Consider the following 14,543-nt stretch of genomic DNA (forward strand, 5'->3'; position numbering starts at 1 on the left):
CTCATCTGTCAAAGCAGAGCTTTGCCCAGTATCTTGCAGGGGCTTACACAGGAAAATAAAGTGATATTAAAAGATGTTGCAAGTGTTCTCTCTGAGCCAGCTGTTGAAGCATTGGGTGGGAAGTACTTTTTTTAGCAAAGATGTAAAATTAAATGCCCCATTGCTGGTGACTAGTCCTGGTACCATGTTGTTTTTGCAGGAAGTCATGGGCAGCTGCAATCTTCACACCTGCCAGCAGTCCCGAGTGGAATGCTGCTGCTGGAATAGGTGTGTGGCACCATTTCAGGTTGTCAGGCAACTGCATCATGCCTTTGAACAGTGGTGAGTTAAAACAGAAGGAAGGGAGAGGAAAGGGGAGAGAGGGGAGACAGTAATTCACAGAGAAAACTTTCATTTAATTAACTGATTATTTACGTGTCACTGACAAAGAGCTAAGTATATCCATCCAAGCCAATGTATATGATTCACAGTTTGTCAACGATATCCTGAAGTGAGAAATTTCAGAAATAAAAGTAATGAATCACCAGTTGTTCTTTTATGATCATGGACAGCATCTTTTATTACATGTAAATTCAATTTATAACCATTGTGAACAGAAAAAGTAGCTAAAATCAAGCTTGCATTAATAGAAAAGTGACACAGCTTTGAGAACAAGAAATTGCGAGTCTAAGGATGGCTCCTGCTCTGTTGTTTTACTGGGATCCACCTGACCAGCAGTGAACATCTGCAATGTCTCTTTATGGGCTCTACTTTGGGTTTCTCTATCTCAGTCTAAAATAAGAAGCTACAATGGTGAAGCACAGCCTAAAAACTGCCATTTCCCTCTGTTGACCATCAGAGGAAGCTCAGATAAAGACTGTGGTTTACTAAAGTTACGTGAGATGAACCCTACTTGCTAATGCTCCTTGAAGCCAAATTCATAGACAAGTCCCTAATTATTTTGAGAATTACAGGTCAGATATCTGGCTTGATGCAGAAGCCCTTCTTTGCAGATGTTGAGCTCCTGTGGTGATACCTATGAATATAAAAGCTGCAAATACCTCTCCACACACATGTTTAAAAGCTGGGTTACATAATCTGAGCTGACAGCTGAAAAGAAATGGCCCTTTTTTAATGTGAGGTCTTTCCTGCACCCATTTCACAGGGCAGGCACCCGCTGCTGTGCAAGGCTCACTGTGGGCATAACTCAGCCCCGTTCAGACTCATCATGTGCTTTCGCTGTGGCTTGCACTGGGAGCACATGTGGTTCAGTCTGCAGAGGTAGGAAGCACATTTCTTGATGTTTCTTTGAAATGTCAATGAATGTCAAAAGTGGGAAGAAGAGCCCCATCCCAAAACAACTCAGGTGGGGTGACCCCCCTGAGGCAGCTCATCCCATGTCTCTCTCTTCTAAAGATGCGCCAAACAGAAGGACTACATCATGTATTTTTGTTTCCCTGGAGCATATCTATAGAGGCAACAAACAAGTGGACATAAAGTTAGCTGTTTAACTGACCCAACTGTTTAGAAACTTAACAAACAAAAGTATCCAGGTATCTGGAAACCAGTGTTTTCTGTCTGAGACAGCAAAATGAACAGAGACCAATATCCAAGCACTGAAAGTTAGCAGACTAGGGACAAAAATATACCAGTTGCTAGGAGATGGCATTTAATCTAGGATTTTAGGCAATAAATAAAAATGAAGTTATAAGACTAAAAATATTGTTTAGGGCAGAAATCAACACCGAGCAAATGGTTGTTTATGAGAGGGAGCTAAGCTGCCATGGTTGCAGAAGAGCAAGGACAGTGCCTGACATCACACCCCAGGAAAGGGGTGAATGGGACAGTTATTGACTTGACCGTGGGAACAAAACCCCCGACAGTGAAAGACATTGTGGACAAAACTCTTTCCTAGTTGAAGCTGCTGGGAGATGTGCCACTAAGGTAAATAAGGGCTGTACTTTAACCTCCAAATATCACCTTTGTCTGTGATTGAAGCCCAACCAGAACCGAAAAAGTTGTGAAATGCAGCTTGCACTCTTCAGTAACAAAAATTACAAAAAAAACACAGCAAAAGTGAATTGCTTGTAAAGTCAAATCCCAAATCCACCAGAATCCACTGGTTTCTTTCCCTTTTGAAAGCCTTACTTTCTAGAGTAGAATTGAAAGTGATAAATGCTGCTTTTTGAAGACTAGAATATCTCATGAAACCAAACAGGCTTCAACAGCAAGGTCAGCAAGTAGTGGGCTTGGCTGCTCCTTACAGCAGCCCAGCCCGTGGTGGGATTCATCTGAGTGGGATTTTAGTCCTGTTGAAATCAAGGGCAAAAGTGCAATATACTTTAAAAGTTAATTTCTCCCACATGTACACAGGTAAAGGTTTGGATGTAACCTAGTCCAGCTCACAGTAGCCACCTACATCTTTTAAGGACACAACCCTCTTCTGGTTCATATATGAAGTAACTACACACAGGTCTTAGATGCAGAGTTTGCTTCAACACTGTCCCTGGTAACTTCCATCTCAGACATCCTCTTGACCGCAGCTGGTAACAAGCACTCCTACAATAGCTGGTCACAATGATTACATTAATTAGTAGGACCAAACTGTAGGGGTCTCAAGGACAAGATGGGAATTCAGACCTTTGATATTACCTGAAGACCTGAATGCTGGAGCACTGCTTGTTTAGACTTGCTTAGGGTAGCGCTTGTCAGAGTGATTAATAATTTTCTCTGGGCAACAGCCAAAGATCAGACTCCATGCTGATGCCTGCAATCTGCCAGAAGGCTTTGATATTGCCAACAGGGGTATGGAAAAAAGTCTAAATAACCACTGGTTGAAGGAATAACATAGTCCTTGCTCAGAAGATCCAAAGGACCATCTTCTCTGCTGGCCCAGCTTGTCTTCCAAAGGATAACTGCTGACTTCAGGCACTGCTGGCTGCTTCAATGGCCTCTGCAGACCTACAGATGCTGGCAGGAAGGCAGTAATGTATGTGCTTTCACGTTAATACTGCTGGTGGCACTGGCATCTCATCTTCATGCATTCAAGACAGCACAGATGGTACCATCACACCTGGAACTGCACATTTGCCAGGGTCCTCCACAGTGAGGAAGGGCTGGACTAAGACTGGTTGGTTGTCGTTTGATCCCTCTGATTCATCCCACTGGCTGGATGGGAGAGTATCAGGCAGGGAGAGTTGGCTGGATTTTTGTTGTTACGTGTGGTTAAGAGCCCAACCACCACAGATACTGACTGCATCTCTCTTACTGTGTCATCTGTAGATGACCCTGCTTGAGTAGGAGGATTGAACCAGATGCCCTTCAGAAGTCCCTCCAACCCTGTGAGAGGCCCAGCCCATGCTGTAAGGTTTCCAGTTGCACAGGCAACTGTTCTTAGAGAGGATTGTAACAGTGACATACACCTAGTGCAGGAATGCATGGGCCCTTGCAGCAGTGTGGTGATGCACTTGGGTCACAACAACTGCAGGCAGCACTACAGGCTCAGGGAAGAGTGGCTGGAAAGCTGCCTGGGGGAAAAGGACCTGGGGGTGTTGATCAACAGCTGGATGAATATGAGCCAGCAGTGTGCCCAGGTGGTCAAGAAGGCCAACAGCACCCTAGCTTGTATCAGAAATACTGTGGCCAGCAGGACTAGGGAAATGACTGTTCCCCTGTACTCCGTGCTGGTGAGGCCACACCTCAAATCTTGTGTTCAGGTTTGAGCCCCTCATGACAAGAAAGACATCGAGGTGCTGGAGAGAGTTCAGAGAAGGACAATGAAGCTGGTGAGGGGGTCTGGAGCACAAGTCTGATGAGGAGCAGCTGAGAAAACTGGGGCTGTTCAGCCTGGAGAAAAGGAGGCTGAGGGGAGACCTTATTGCTGTCTACAACTACCTGAAAGTAGGTTGTAGCGTGGAGGGGGTTGGTCTCTTCTCCCAAGTAGCAAGTGATAGGACAAAAGGAAATGGCTGCAAGCACCAGGGGAAGTTTAGATTGGATATTGTGAAACATTTTTTCACAGAAAGGGTTGTCAGGCATTGGAACAGGCTGCCCAGGGAAGCGGTTGAGTCACCATCGCTGGAGGTGTTTAAAAGATACATAGATGTGGTGCTTAGGGACATGGTTTAGTGGTGGACCTGGCAGTGCTGGGTTAAAGGCTGGACTAGGTGATTTTAAAGGTCTTTTCCAACCTAAATGATTCTATGATTCCATGATGGTATGGCCACTCTGGGCTGCAGGGGACTTTTCTCCCAGAATGACTGGAACTGCCTTTGCTTCTGCCAGCAGTGAGCACAGATCCACCAGCGGGTGATGGAGGCAGTAACCTCCCTCTCTGCCACATAGGGTGCGAAGGGCCGGCTGCCCACAGTGTCCATCTGTCCACACTGTGGCTGAACTGGAGGCTCCCTTCAGCCCAACGTGGGATTTGAATGAAGATCAGAAAGAAAGAGAAATGTAAAAGAAGCTTGTAGGAACTGTATGATTTTTTCAGTTTATTTTTAAAAGAGTGTGTTCCTGGGCTTCCAAGGGCCAGTGAGAGAGTTTTGTCCAGATGAAGATGATTATAAATATGGAGAGAGGGGCCCATAGTATCCTTAATGTTCAGTTTATAATAATTTACAATGACTACAAGCTGGCAAAGTATGCCAAAGCAAACGGTATCCTGGGCTGCATAAGAAGTATGGCCATCAGGTGATGCAGGAGGTGATCCTCTCCCTTTGTTCTGCTCTTGTAAGACCACACCTGGAGTCCTACATTCAGCTCTGTGGCCTCCAGCACAGGAAAGACGTGGACCTGTTGAAGCAGGTCCAGAGGAGAGCCATGAGAATGGTTGGAGGGCTGGAGCACCTCTGCTATGAGGACAGGCTGAGAGAGCTGGGGTTGTTCAGCCTGGAGAAGAGAAGGCTCCAGAGAGACCTTATTGCAGCCTTTCTATACTCAACAAGGGCTTGTAAGAAAGACACAGAGAGACTTTTTGCCAGGACCTGTAGTGATGACAAGGGCAAATGGTTTTAAACTAAAAGAGCACAGATTTATATTAGATATAAGGAAGAATTTTTTTACAATTAAAGTGATGAGACACTGGAACAGGTTGCCCAGAGAAGTTCTGGATGCCCCATCCCTGGAAGTGTTCAAGGTCAGGATGGATGTGGCTTTGAGCTTTTGAGCAACCTGATCTAGTGCAAAATGTCCCTGCCCATGGTGGGAGGGCTGAACTAGATGATCTTTGAAGGTCCCTTCCAACCCAAACCATTCTGTCATTCTGTGATTTGACTTTTAAGCCCTGTGTTCTGATTTGGGGGCACTTTGTGAACCTTTAAGTCAGCAACACAGTTTCTAAGAGGTCTGGGAAGAAACTTCTGCTTCTTTTCTGATACCTAGGGCTGAAAATAAAGAACCACTTTGTGAGATAAGTACCCTCCAAATCCAGAGACTGGTACGTAGACCAGTCAGCGAAACCAGCAGCCACAGGGCTTCTCTGACAGAGCTCACCACTGAGCTGCAGCTTTCAAACATTAACAGTGATGTTTATCTGCCCTCAGAGAATCTTGCTTCCCACATTCATGGACCATGTGTGAGTCAGACCTGCTTATCTCTTGATACAATCAGGCCTGGTACAGTTTGGTGCCTTATGCAAGCTTAATAAATCCGGAGTAAGTGCTGCTATTTCAGTATCAGCTGAAGAAGGAAGTAAAACCACAGGGCACTGCTGGGGGTCCTGCACCAGCACTGTGTGAATTGTAAGAAATATGAAAGGGGGAAAGAGTCTTTTAACATTTTCCCTCAAGTTTCCTATTTCTCTTCTTTTAGGATTCAAGGTAGGTGAGATATGTCCTGCTGAAACAGGGGAGAGAGGGGAAAGGAGGAGAGGCTGGTCTGCTTTTCAGGTGTGGAAAAAGAGGCAGAGAAGCCATGGCAGGACATTTCTGAGGTCTACTTATGGCTCAGTGGGGATCCCAAGCTTTCTCACTGGTTTAAAGCCTCAGAAGCTGGACGTGCACACCCCAAAGGGATTCAGGTCATACCAACGAATAGAAGTGACCTCTCTGCAGTAGCGCAGCTCACAAAATCTGAGAAGTCTGGAGAGCCGAGTCAAGCTCAGCCCAGCCCAGGGATGCTCCACTTCCCCAGCTGAGCTTAAGGATTCTTCTTATTTCCTCAGCTGCTGCTTTGGGTTTACACTCACCACCTACCTATGGAAATGGGGACTCACACCCACTTACTCCATGTAGCAGAGCAGGATATGTGGAGAAGATGGATTACTTTTGTCCTTCTGACTGCATTTTACCTTCTAATGCCCTGGATGTTTATTCCTTTATCATGTATTAATTATTGGCATTCTCTAGGCTTCCTTCTGTCTTAATCTGATTTAAAACAGACATTTGCATTTGAAAAGTAGCTAGCAAATGTATAGCAAATCCTTGCTATTAATGCAGCCAGCTTTGATGTATTATATTAATGCTGTTTGCCAAAGGTAAAATTAGCACACCACCTATGGAGAGGCACTTCCTTGGTGAACCTACTGCTTTTACCCACAGGCAAAAGCATCTGCCTCCCCTGGTGCAAAACCTGGATCCCGATTGCAGCACCGCGGTCACACAACTACGCCTCTCCCCGCTGCCTCTGTGCTGATTTTGGGAGGTCCAGGGGCTCTGCGTCCTGCCCACGGCACAGGGTGCTGTATGCAACCCCCAAACTGCCAACCTGCCCCTGGGGAAGGGTGGATTTACAGGAGAAGGATTGGACATCTGTTGCAATGGAGGAACCGAGAGCTAAACACATTACAATGCACCCAGCCAGCAGCTGAGGGTTGTGCAGGGAACAAGGCAGGTGAATGCAGAGGAACGTGTGGTCAGAAGAGGACTGGGCGAGATCAGGACTTGCCTCAGGGTCTTCACGAGGGTGTAAGCACAGAGGCTGAAATGCACGTCTGCTTCAAAATTATCTAACCTTCCTGTTGCAAGATCTTGGCCAATTAGGGAACAGAATAAATCAATCCTCTGGTGAGTTCAGTATAGAATTTAATTTTTTTTTTTATAATATACTGTATTGCTTACATAATTTAGGTCTTTTGGGAAGCTGCCCTGAGCTTGACTGATCTGTTTAAATTGGTGCAAAGGGCACATGGTGCCACCGGTGTGACTCAAGTTGGTTTAACCGCAATGCTGAGAGAGTCTCAGTCAGGCTCGCTGATGTGACAGTAGCTGGGCTGTCCCAGGTTACCGGCCTTGACCCCCCACAGCTGCTCGTGTAGGGTTTCCCTCCACTCCACTGGGGTCTGGCACCAAAACTGCGGGGAGCAGCCTCTCCTCACCCCACTCCAGCACAACATCCCAGATCAGCTGTGATTCCTTGAAGGGGAGGGTTTGCTTACCTGGCCTCTGCCATCAGGATGGGGTGAGGAGCAGGGTTTCTGTGCAGCAGAGCTGGGGTGGCGGGGGGGGGCACAGCCTTTGGCAAGAATTAACACCCAGCAGCAGGGGCTGGAAACCGGGCTCTCCCCAGAACAGCGTGTCTGATCATGGCGTTGGCTGATCAGAAACAGCTCTAAGTGAACTTGTTTCTTCCTAAATGCCCATGTAGAGTTTTGCACCAGGTTGAGTTGGTTTTAAAAGCATTTAATTATTACAGCTTCTACCCATGGATGAGACTTACAGCAGCTTCAAGAGCTCATTTACAAAAGGGGTTGGAAAAGTTATTTCAAGTTAACAGCCTACATTGCAGTAATAGTTATTTGAACAGGTGGGGACTGGGGGAAGTAGGGACATTAGCCAAATTGTGAATCATAAGCTAATCAGATTGCCACCCATGTTTGCACCAAAAGAAAAAAAAAAAAACGAGGTGCACCAAAATACCACACATGGCCAGCTACAGAACTGACTCAGCAGGGACCCAAACTTTTGGTGGGGTTTGCTGGGGTGAGTGGCTACACCTCCATATGATGCAGCCAGGGACTCCCTCTGAATGCCACCAGAGGCTGGCGCTCCTCTCACTCCACCACCTCTGAAGGCCGGGGGCTTCTGTGTATTCTTTGCACCCCACCACATTTCTGCTCCATCCCAGCAGGGATGAGTTTGGGGCTTTGCACTCTTTACATTTGCTCTTCACTGGGTCCATTCAGCCAATGGGATCAGCCCTCAGATTTGAGGCCATTCCCATAGGTGAGCTGGCAAAGCAAAGAGACAAATTTGGATGTCCCAGGGGGGACACTTGCAGCCTCCAGGGATGCTGTAAGCTTCTCTCTGGTGCAGGAGGACAGGGGTGGTTGTCCGGGAGGAAGCGGGACACAGAGCTCTTCCTTGGTCCTTCCAAAACCCAGGTGAACCACGCCATGGCCCAGCTATGCTGGGCAGCAAGGGATGCAGTGGGTCTGCACTGCCCAGGCACCACGGTGGGGATTTGCCTCCACTGAGGAGTCCCTGGGGTAAAAAAAAAAATATATATATATATATAAAAAATATGGAGATGTAACCAGATTAAAAATAAAATAAAATAAAAACGACACTGTTGAAATTCTGTTGATGTCAGTGGAATTCCTCATGTCTTACACCAGCGAGCAGAAAATCAGATCTAAAGTGCTGAGGCTGCTGGCAGATGCTTGCCTGTTTGTGTGTGCAGTGGGGAAAAGTGCTTGTTTGGTGCTGATTGCAGACTACGGAATAAGAGCAATTTCTCATCCCACCTCCACAGAAGCTATTTAAATGTTCTACACCCACTTTGAAAGATGCTCAGTTAGAAAGGGAGTAAATCTGGAAGTTATTACTCCTCAAAGGAAGAAGCACCAATAAATAGGCTCTAAGACTGCCGGTGCTCTTGGGGAGAGCACCCACCTAAGATCTATGGCTCCCTCCGCCAGCCTGTCTGTACTGTGAAACAGCTCTGATTAGGCAGCCCGCAGAGAAAGCAGGCGCTGAGGGAAGAGCCCTGTGGCTGGTTTCAGAGGAGTCCTTTGAGCCAACGCTTTGCCCCAGTGACGCTACTGGCCAGAGTCTGGCTGGCTGTGAGCAGACACCTGGCAGGGGGCACAAGCCACCATGGGGTCCCCATCCAGCCCAGGAGGGGAGGGAATGGCCAGCAAACCCCACACACTCACAAGGCGAAGCAGCAGGCAGAGCAGTAATTAAAAAAGCCCTTATGAAATACCAAGGACAGGGTCATGCCACATGCAGTCCCTAAACGCCGCCCTTTCACGTCCCTGGGGATTCCCGGCCACAAACTCACTCACCAAGTGAGCGGTGTTTACCAGCTCTTTCTCAAAACCGGCAGTGGAGATTTAACCCCCATCACAGCACCACTGCAGGGCTCCTGGCGGGCAGCCACTCACTGCCAGGCCACCTTCTCACCCTCCTTGTCCCGTGTCCCACGTCCCACTCCCTCTTTGCTGACGCTCCTGCCCAGCAGGCTGCTGGAAAACCCAGAGCAGCTGCTGGCCAAGTCTCTTCCCAATGGGAAAAGTTAAACCCAGGTGGGGAACCAGGCCACCTGCCCTGCAGATGGAGAGCCAGCTGTGAGCCAGGGACCTTGCCACTGGTGGCTCCAGACCCATCTGCAACACTGGTCACACCTGAGAGCAGGTGTTCAGGCAGCCAGGGAGCTTTTCTGGTCCCACCACACTAGATGCTTGTGGATTTTAGGTGTTTCCACATTAGGCTGCACTCAAAGAGAGACTTTTATGAATTTATGCACTAAAAATAGCTGCAGAGTGCCTAAGTCCTCTAATGAATCTCATACAATGCTACTGTCAGGCAGCTGCTCGTATTTATACCCTCTCAGCACAGCCATCCCGCTCCATAATGCAGCATGCCGGGGCCACAACTCTACAGCGAGTTTCAGGCAAAGCCTTATTTTTCTCTGGCTGTCCCCCAGCAGACCTCTACAGTGAGATTAAGATCTTAATATTTATCAGCCTCTGATTTTACTATCTGCTTAATGTCACAATAAATCAGGTGCCTACACTGCTATCCTTCCATCCCACCTGAAACCCTCACCTTCCTAGCAAAGGGCAGTCATGTTTTTCCTTCTAAATAAACTAATTATAAAACCACAGTGGTTTTGTCACATTTAAATAGCCTCTGTAACAACCAATTATTTCCGAGGACATGAGAAACAGCTGTTGTGGTGCTGAAGCTCAAACAGTTACATCTCAGCTATTTGAATGGATAAGAGTTGATATTTTTATTCCCATGTGATATTATTAAGACATGATAAACAACCACAGTGTTAGTATTAATTTGTGGAGCAAAGATCACTTTAATTTGCTCCAAGCTGAGGCATAATTTTAACTCAGTATTACCACTCCACAGACAATGATTTGAAAGTCTGTTCTGTCTTTCCCTCCTTTCTTCCCCCTTTCTTTTGTTTTTGATAAAGCAACACAACCCTGGGCAAGGGCTATTTGAAGGCAGAGACAGTTTGTAAGCCAGACTTAGATCTTTCCAGACTGGGGAGTGGACCTCAGAAAATGCTTTCCAAAGTTTAACTCAGCACTGTCAACTATTGAATAAAAGGAAAGAACTGATTTTTGCCTCCTGGGGACCTTCTCAGCTCCCACCAGAAGGTTGGCAAACATCACAAGGGAGATGGTTCCTCTCCAACGGCCTTCAGGTGACAACTTCTGCAAAAAGCTTCACTCTTCGATCTGCCTATAATCACCCAAATCCAAGTGGGATCTGCAGGTACTCGGCATCTGTGGAAACTGGGCTGCCTTCATTTAGGCTTCTAAATATAGAGCCAAGCCTGGAGCTCCAGGCCATCGGCTCTGCAAGTCCATGGCACAAAGAATGGTGGTTTGAGCTAATTAGGCAACGGTGTAACATTTTTTACCTGCACATGTGCCTGTCGCCAAGCCCTTCCAAACATCTTAGCTGCGCTGTATTTTTATGCTGTTTTTCTCCCTAGGATCATGACACACTTGACAATGGTGATAAATCAGGTCTCGTGTTGTCCTTTTATCCAGGAAAGCATTATGAATCCCATTTGTTTGGAAATCTGAGGCACACAGGTAACCTAACAGAGTGATTACCCCAGGTAGTCCCAGGAGGGGAGTCCCGCTCCACCCACCCTGTGAAGATGCTCTCCTGGAAAGCGCGAGGGCAATTCCAGGTCTCCTACTTAGGCAAACACTTTAAGTACAGAGTTACTGGGTCGTTAGGGACAGGTGAGCACGTGACAGTATTTTCTCTTGTGTTTTGTGTGGATTTCAAGCCAAGAAGCATGTTTTGAGGTTCGGGACTGAACCCTGCAGGCAAAGGTGCTAGAAAAAAATCTAATGCCCAGTGGGTCAGTCAAAGACATTACTGAACAGCATCAAAACTAATGTGCATCCAAGTGTGCAAGGCAATAAGGAATTCTTTATATATAAATGTGGAAGGAACCATGGACTTTGTGCTTATCCAGAGTTCGGTGGCAGCGGGAGCAGGAAGCTCTGAAGAATTAAGTTTCAGAGGCACCCAAAGCTGTAGCTGGACACCAAGAGAAAGACCCAAAAAGATGAGTCCACACTAATCCATCTCTTTAAGAATCTGGCCTCAAGTGACTCGCCACAGATTGGACAGGTTTTAAGTTGCAAAGCCAGAAATAGAAAACCGATTCCATCTCCTGGCCTTTCATTTGAGGGTTTGGACAGATTCCCAGACAACTGCCAGCCATATGAAGATATAAATTATTTGGAAGAGTGCAAAGGGTAATGGACCAGGGTCAAAAGCCACCTTCAAGCTTTCAGACCCATAGCAGGAACCAGTGGCCAGAGCAAACCTGGAGGTTGTGACTTGTGTATCTGCTGCATGGATACAACAGAAATACCCTTTCACCGGTGATTCTTCCTTTTCTCCCACCAGAATTTCTATTGTACGCTGGTCTGTGCTCCACCATCCACCTGCCTGGTAGCAGATGCAGGCAGATTTATTACTGCAGAGGAAGGTAGGCTTCCATTTCTGGAGTGCTCTGCCTCCAGCGCCTGCCCGGGCTGCAAAGAGCTCGCTGGTGACAGGTGAGGGCAGTCTGCCTGGTTCCTGCCTGCTCCTGCCTGCTGTGCTGCCAACGGGGCCTGAGCGGCAGCGACAGAATGGGCTGGAGACAGGCTGATTTCATTCTATTATACGGAAAAATTACAGAGCGGCTGATAGCTGCTTTAGAAAGGCAGTCTTCAAAAGGTAACAGATCACCACAGCCCCTCTCCCCCCAGTTAGGGGCACACACATGTCTTCCCAGACCAATCATACCACAACTCAGGAATACTATGGATAAAGCCTGGTAGCGGTGATCTGCAGAGGTTTATTTCTCTGTGCTCTAAAAGGACACCCTGACTGATTTTCTCCAGATCGAAGCATTCTTCACTGCTGCTGTGAGGCGGGCAGCAGCATGGGTACTTCAAGTGCAGGGCAGTTCAGCTGGAAACCCAACAGCTTCCACTTCCCTCCTGCACTCTCCATTGCGGTGAGCAGCGCTTTTGTGCTGTGGGCTCACCAGCACCCCAGCCTCAAAATCTCCTCACAACAGCTCCTGTCCTTGGCACAGGCAGCAGAGCTCACAGGCTTCCTTTTATGTTTGAAATCGTTCCCCAGAGGCTTAATTTGCAGACAGTAATGGGATTCCACCTTCCTGTGCCTGACAGAAGGTGCCTCTGTGAGCAGCCTTGGTTCACCTTTCAAGAAGCTGACCTCTTTTTTCTTGAACAGTATCCCAGTTTTGGTATGTGGGCTGTGACAAGTGTTTCAGGAAAGGATTACAGGGTTAATTAATGCATTAATATTTAACCCTGCTTCCCCACTATCAGGTCGGTGGCCAAAATTTCTGTTCCTTGGCCTCAAATCTACCCCAGCCATAAATATGACTTTCATTTCCAAATCAACTTGTTATTCTTCCCCACTCCTTTCTTCTGCCTCAACCCCTGTCCTCCTTTCTGCAACAGTCCTCCCCACAATAAAATTATCTTAGAAGGGAATTGTGTTCTCTTGGCTCTAGCTTCAAGATTGAATGTCATTTACTGTCAGTAACGCACCCTTCCCTGGTAGGCTCTCACCTCTTTTGTTCAGGAGACACACTGTCTTCACACGTTATCCTTAGATTCCTCCTCAACTCCACAGAAACAGAGGGAGAAGAAAGAGGAGGGGACATGAGAGGAGCAGCAGCTCACTCATGGGATGGGCATGGAAAAGCATGGAGATGGAGAAGCTTTTGGTCAAGATAGAGATTCTGTACCTCAACTGCTGTGATACCTCTGGCCCTGGCAGCAGGAGAGTGGGAGGCGAGATTGCAGCCTGGGGAAGGTGAATGTGTTACAGATTTAACACTAGATATGAGCAGCAGGGAAAGCACACTGGCACAGGCTTTAGCACAAGATGGTTTATTGATGCCCAAGATTTTGGGCAACCAGCTTGAAGCTTGTCCAGTTCAATTTCCCTGCTATTATTTGCTGAGATAGCAGGACTGAAACACGTACACCCACCCCCGGTGTGACCACTCCTTCCAGCACCACACATGCCAGAGCAAGCCAGGGCTCCCAACTGCAGCCCCGCTGCCTGTCCAGCCGGGCCCTGCTCTGTGTTTGCCACGCAGACCAGCTTGCCTGAGAGAGGAGGCTCTGCCCAGTAGCCCGGGCTGCTGGTGACGGAATTGAGCGCCAAAGTCAGATTAGGCACGAACGTGTAGCTGCAGGGACGGTTGGGTGCTCAGGCAGCTCCCACAGCCCAGTCATTCCATCAGCGCCTTGGCAGCACCTGCCAGCCCAGGAGCACCCACCGCCGCGGCGCACAGGGCCTGTTCCCCGGGGAGCTGGTGAAGGTGGGGACCGCTGGACGCCCCGTTTCACAGCAGCCCCCGGGCTGGCAGCACAGCCGCATCCTCTCCTCTCTTCTGCCTTCCCCACCAGCCAGAAGGGCAGACAGCGAGGGCGGCCACGGCTCCCGGCTCTACCCGCACCACAAAGGACGCTGTTCCCAGCTGCCGCGTAACAGCTCTTTTTCGGATCTCACCCCCATTTTTGGGCAGCTGAGTCCGCTCCCCCCGCACGCGCCCAAGCCAGCCGTGCCCCGGGCCGGCTCCACCATTGCGGCGCCGCGCTCAGCAGGGGGCAGCAGCGGCGGCGACATCGCGGGCGGAACGCCGGGCCGAACCGGGCTGCCCCAGCCCGGGGGCGGCAGATCTGAGTGGTCTGAGCCAGGCCGGGCCGGGGATGAAGCAGGACGCCCAGGCGCTGGGCCGCACCGAATCTCAGCCCAAGGGGTATCGAAGCCCCTTGGCGCCCGTGCTACCGGGCAGGACCCCAGTGACACCCACGTAACCCCCTCCCCGCCCGTCCCGGCAGCAGCACCGGCGTCCCCCGCCCGCCAGGTTATGAATGGGTGCAGCGGAAGCCCCGCCCCCCCGGACGTGACGCCCGCCAATGGGGGCGCGGGGCTGCGTGGCTGGATGAGGTCAGCGCGGCGGGGCCGGGGCGGGGGCGGCGCGCGGGGGGCCGGGTGAGCGGGGTCGCAGCCCGCGGGCGGGCAGGGCAGGGCCGGGCAGGGCGGGCGGCGCGGGATTCGGCGGGCGCTGCTGCTGCGGCCCGGGGGAGGCGGGGAACG

The sequence above is a fragment of the Patagioenas fasciata genome, chromosome 2 (genome assembly GCF_037038585.1).
Source record: "Patagioenas fasciata isolate bPatFas1 chromosome 2, bPatFas1.hap1, whole genome shotgun sequence".
NCBI classification, from domain to species: Eukaryota; Metazoa; Chordata; class Aves; order Columbiformes; family Columbidae; genus Patagioenas; species Patagioenas fasciata.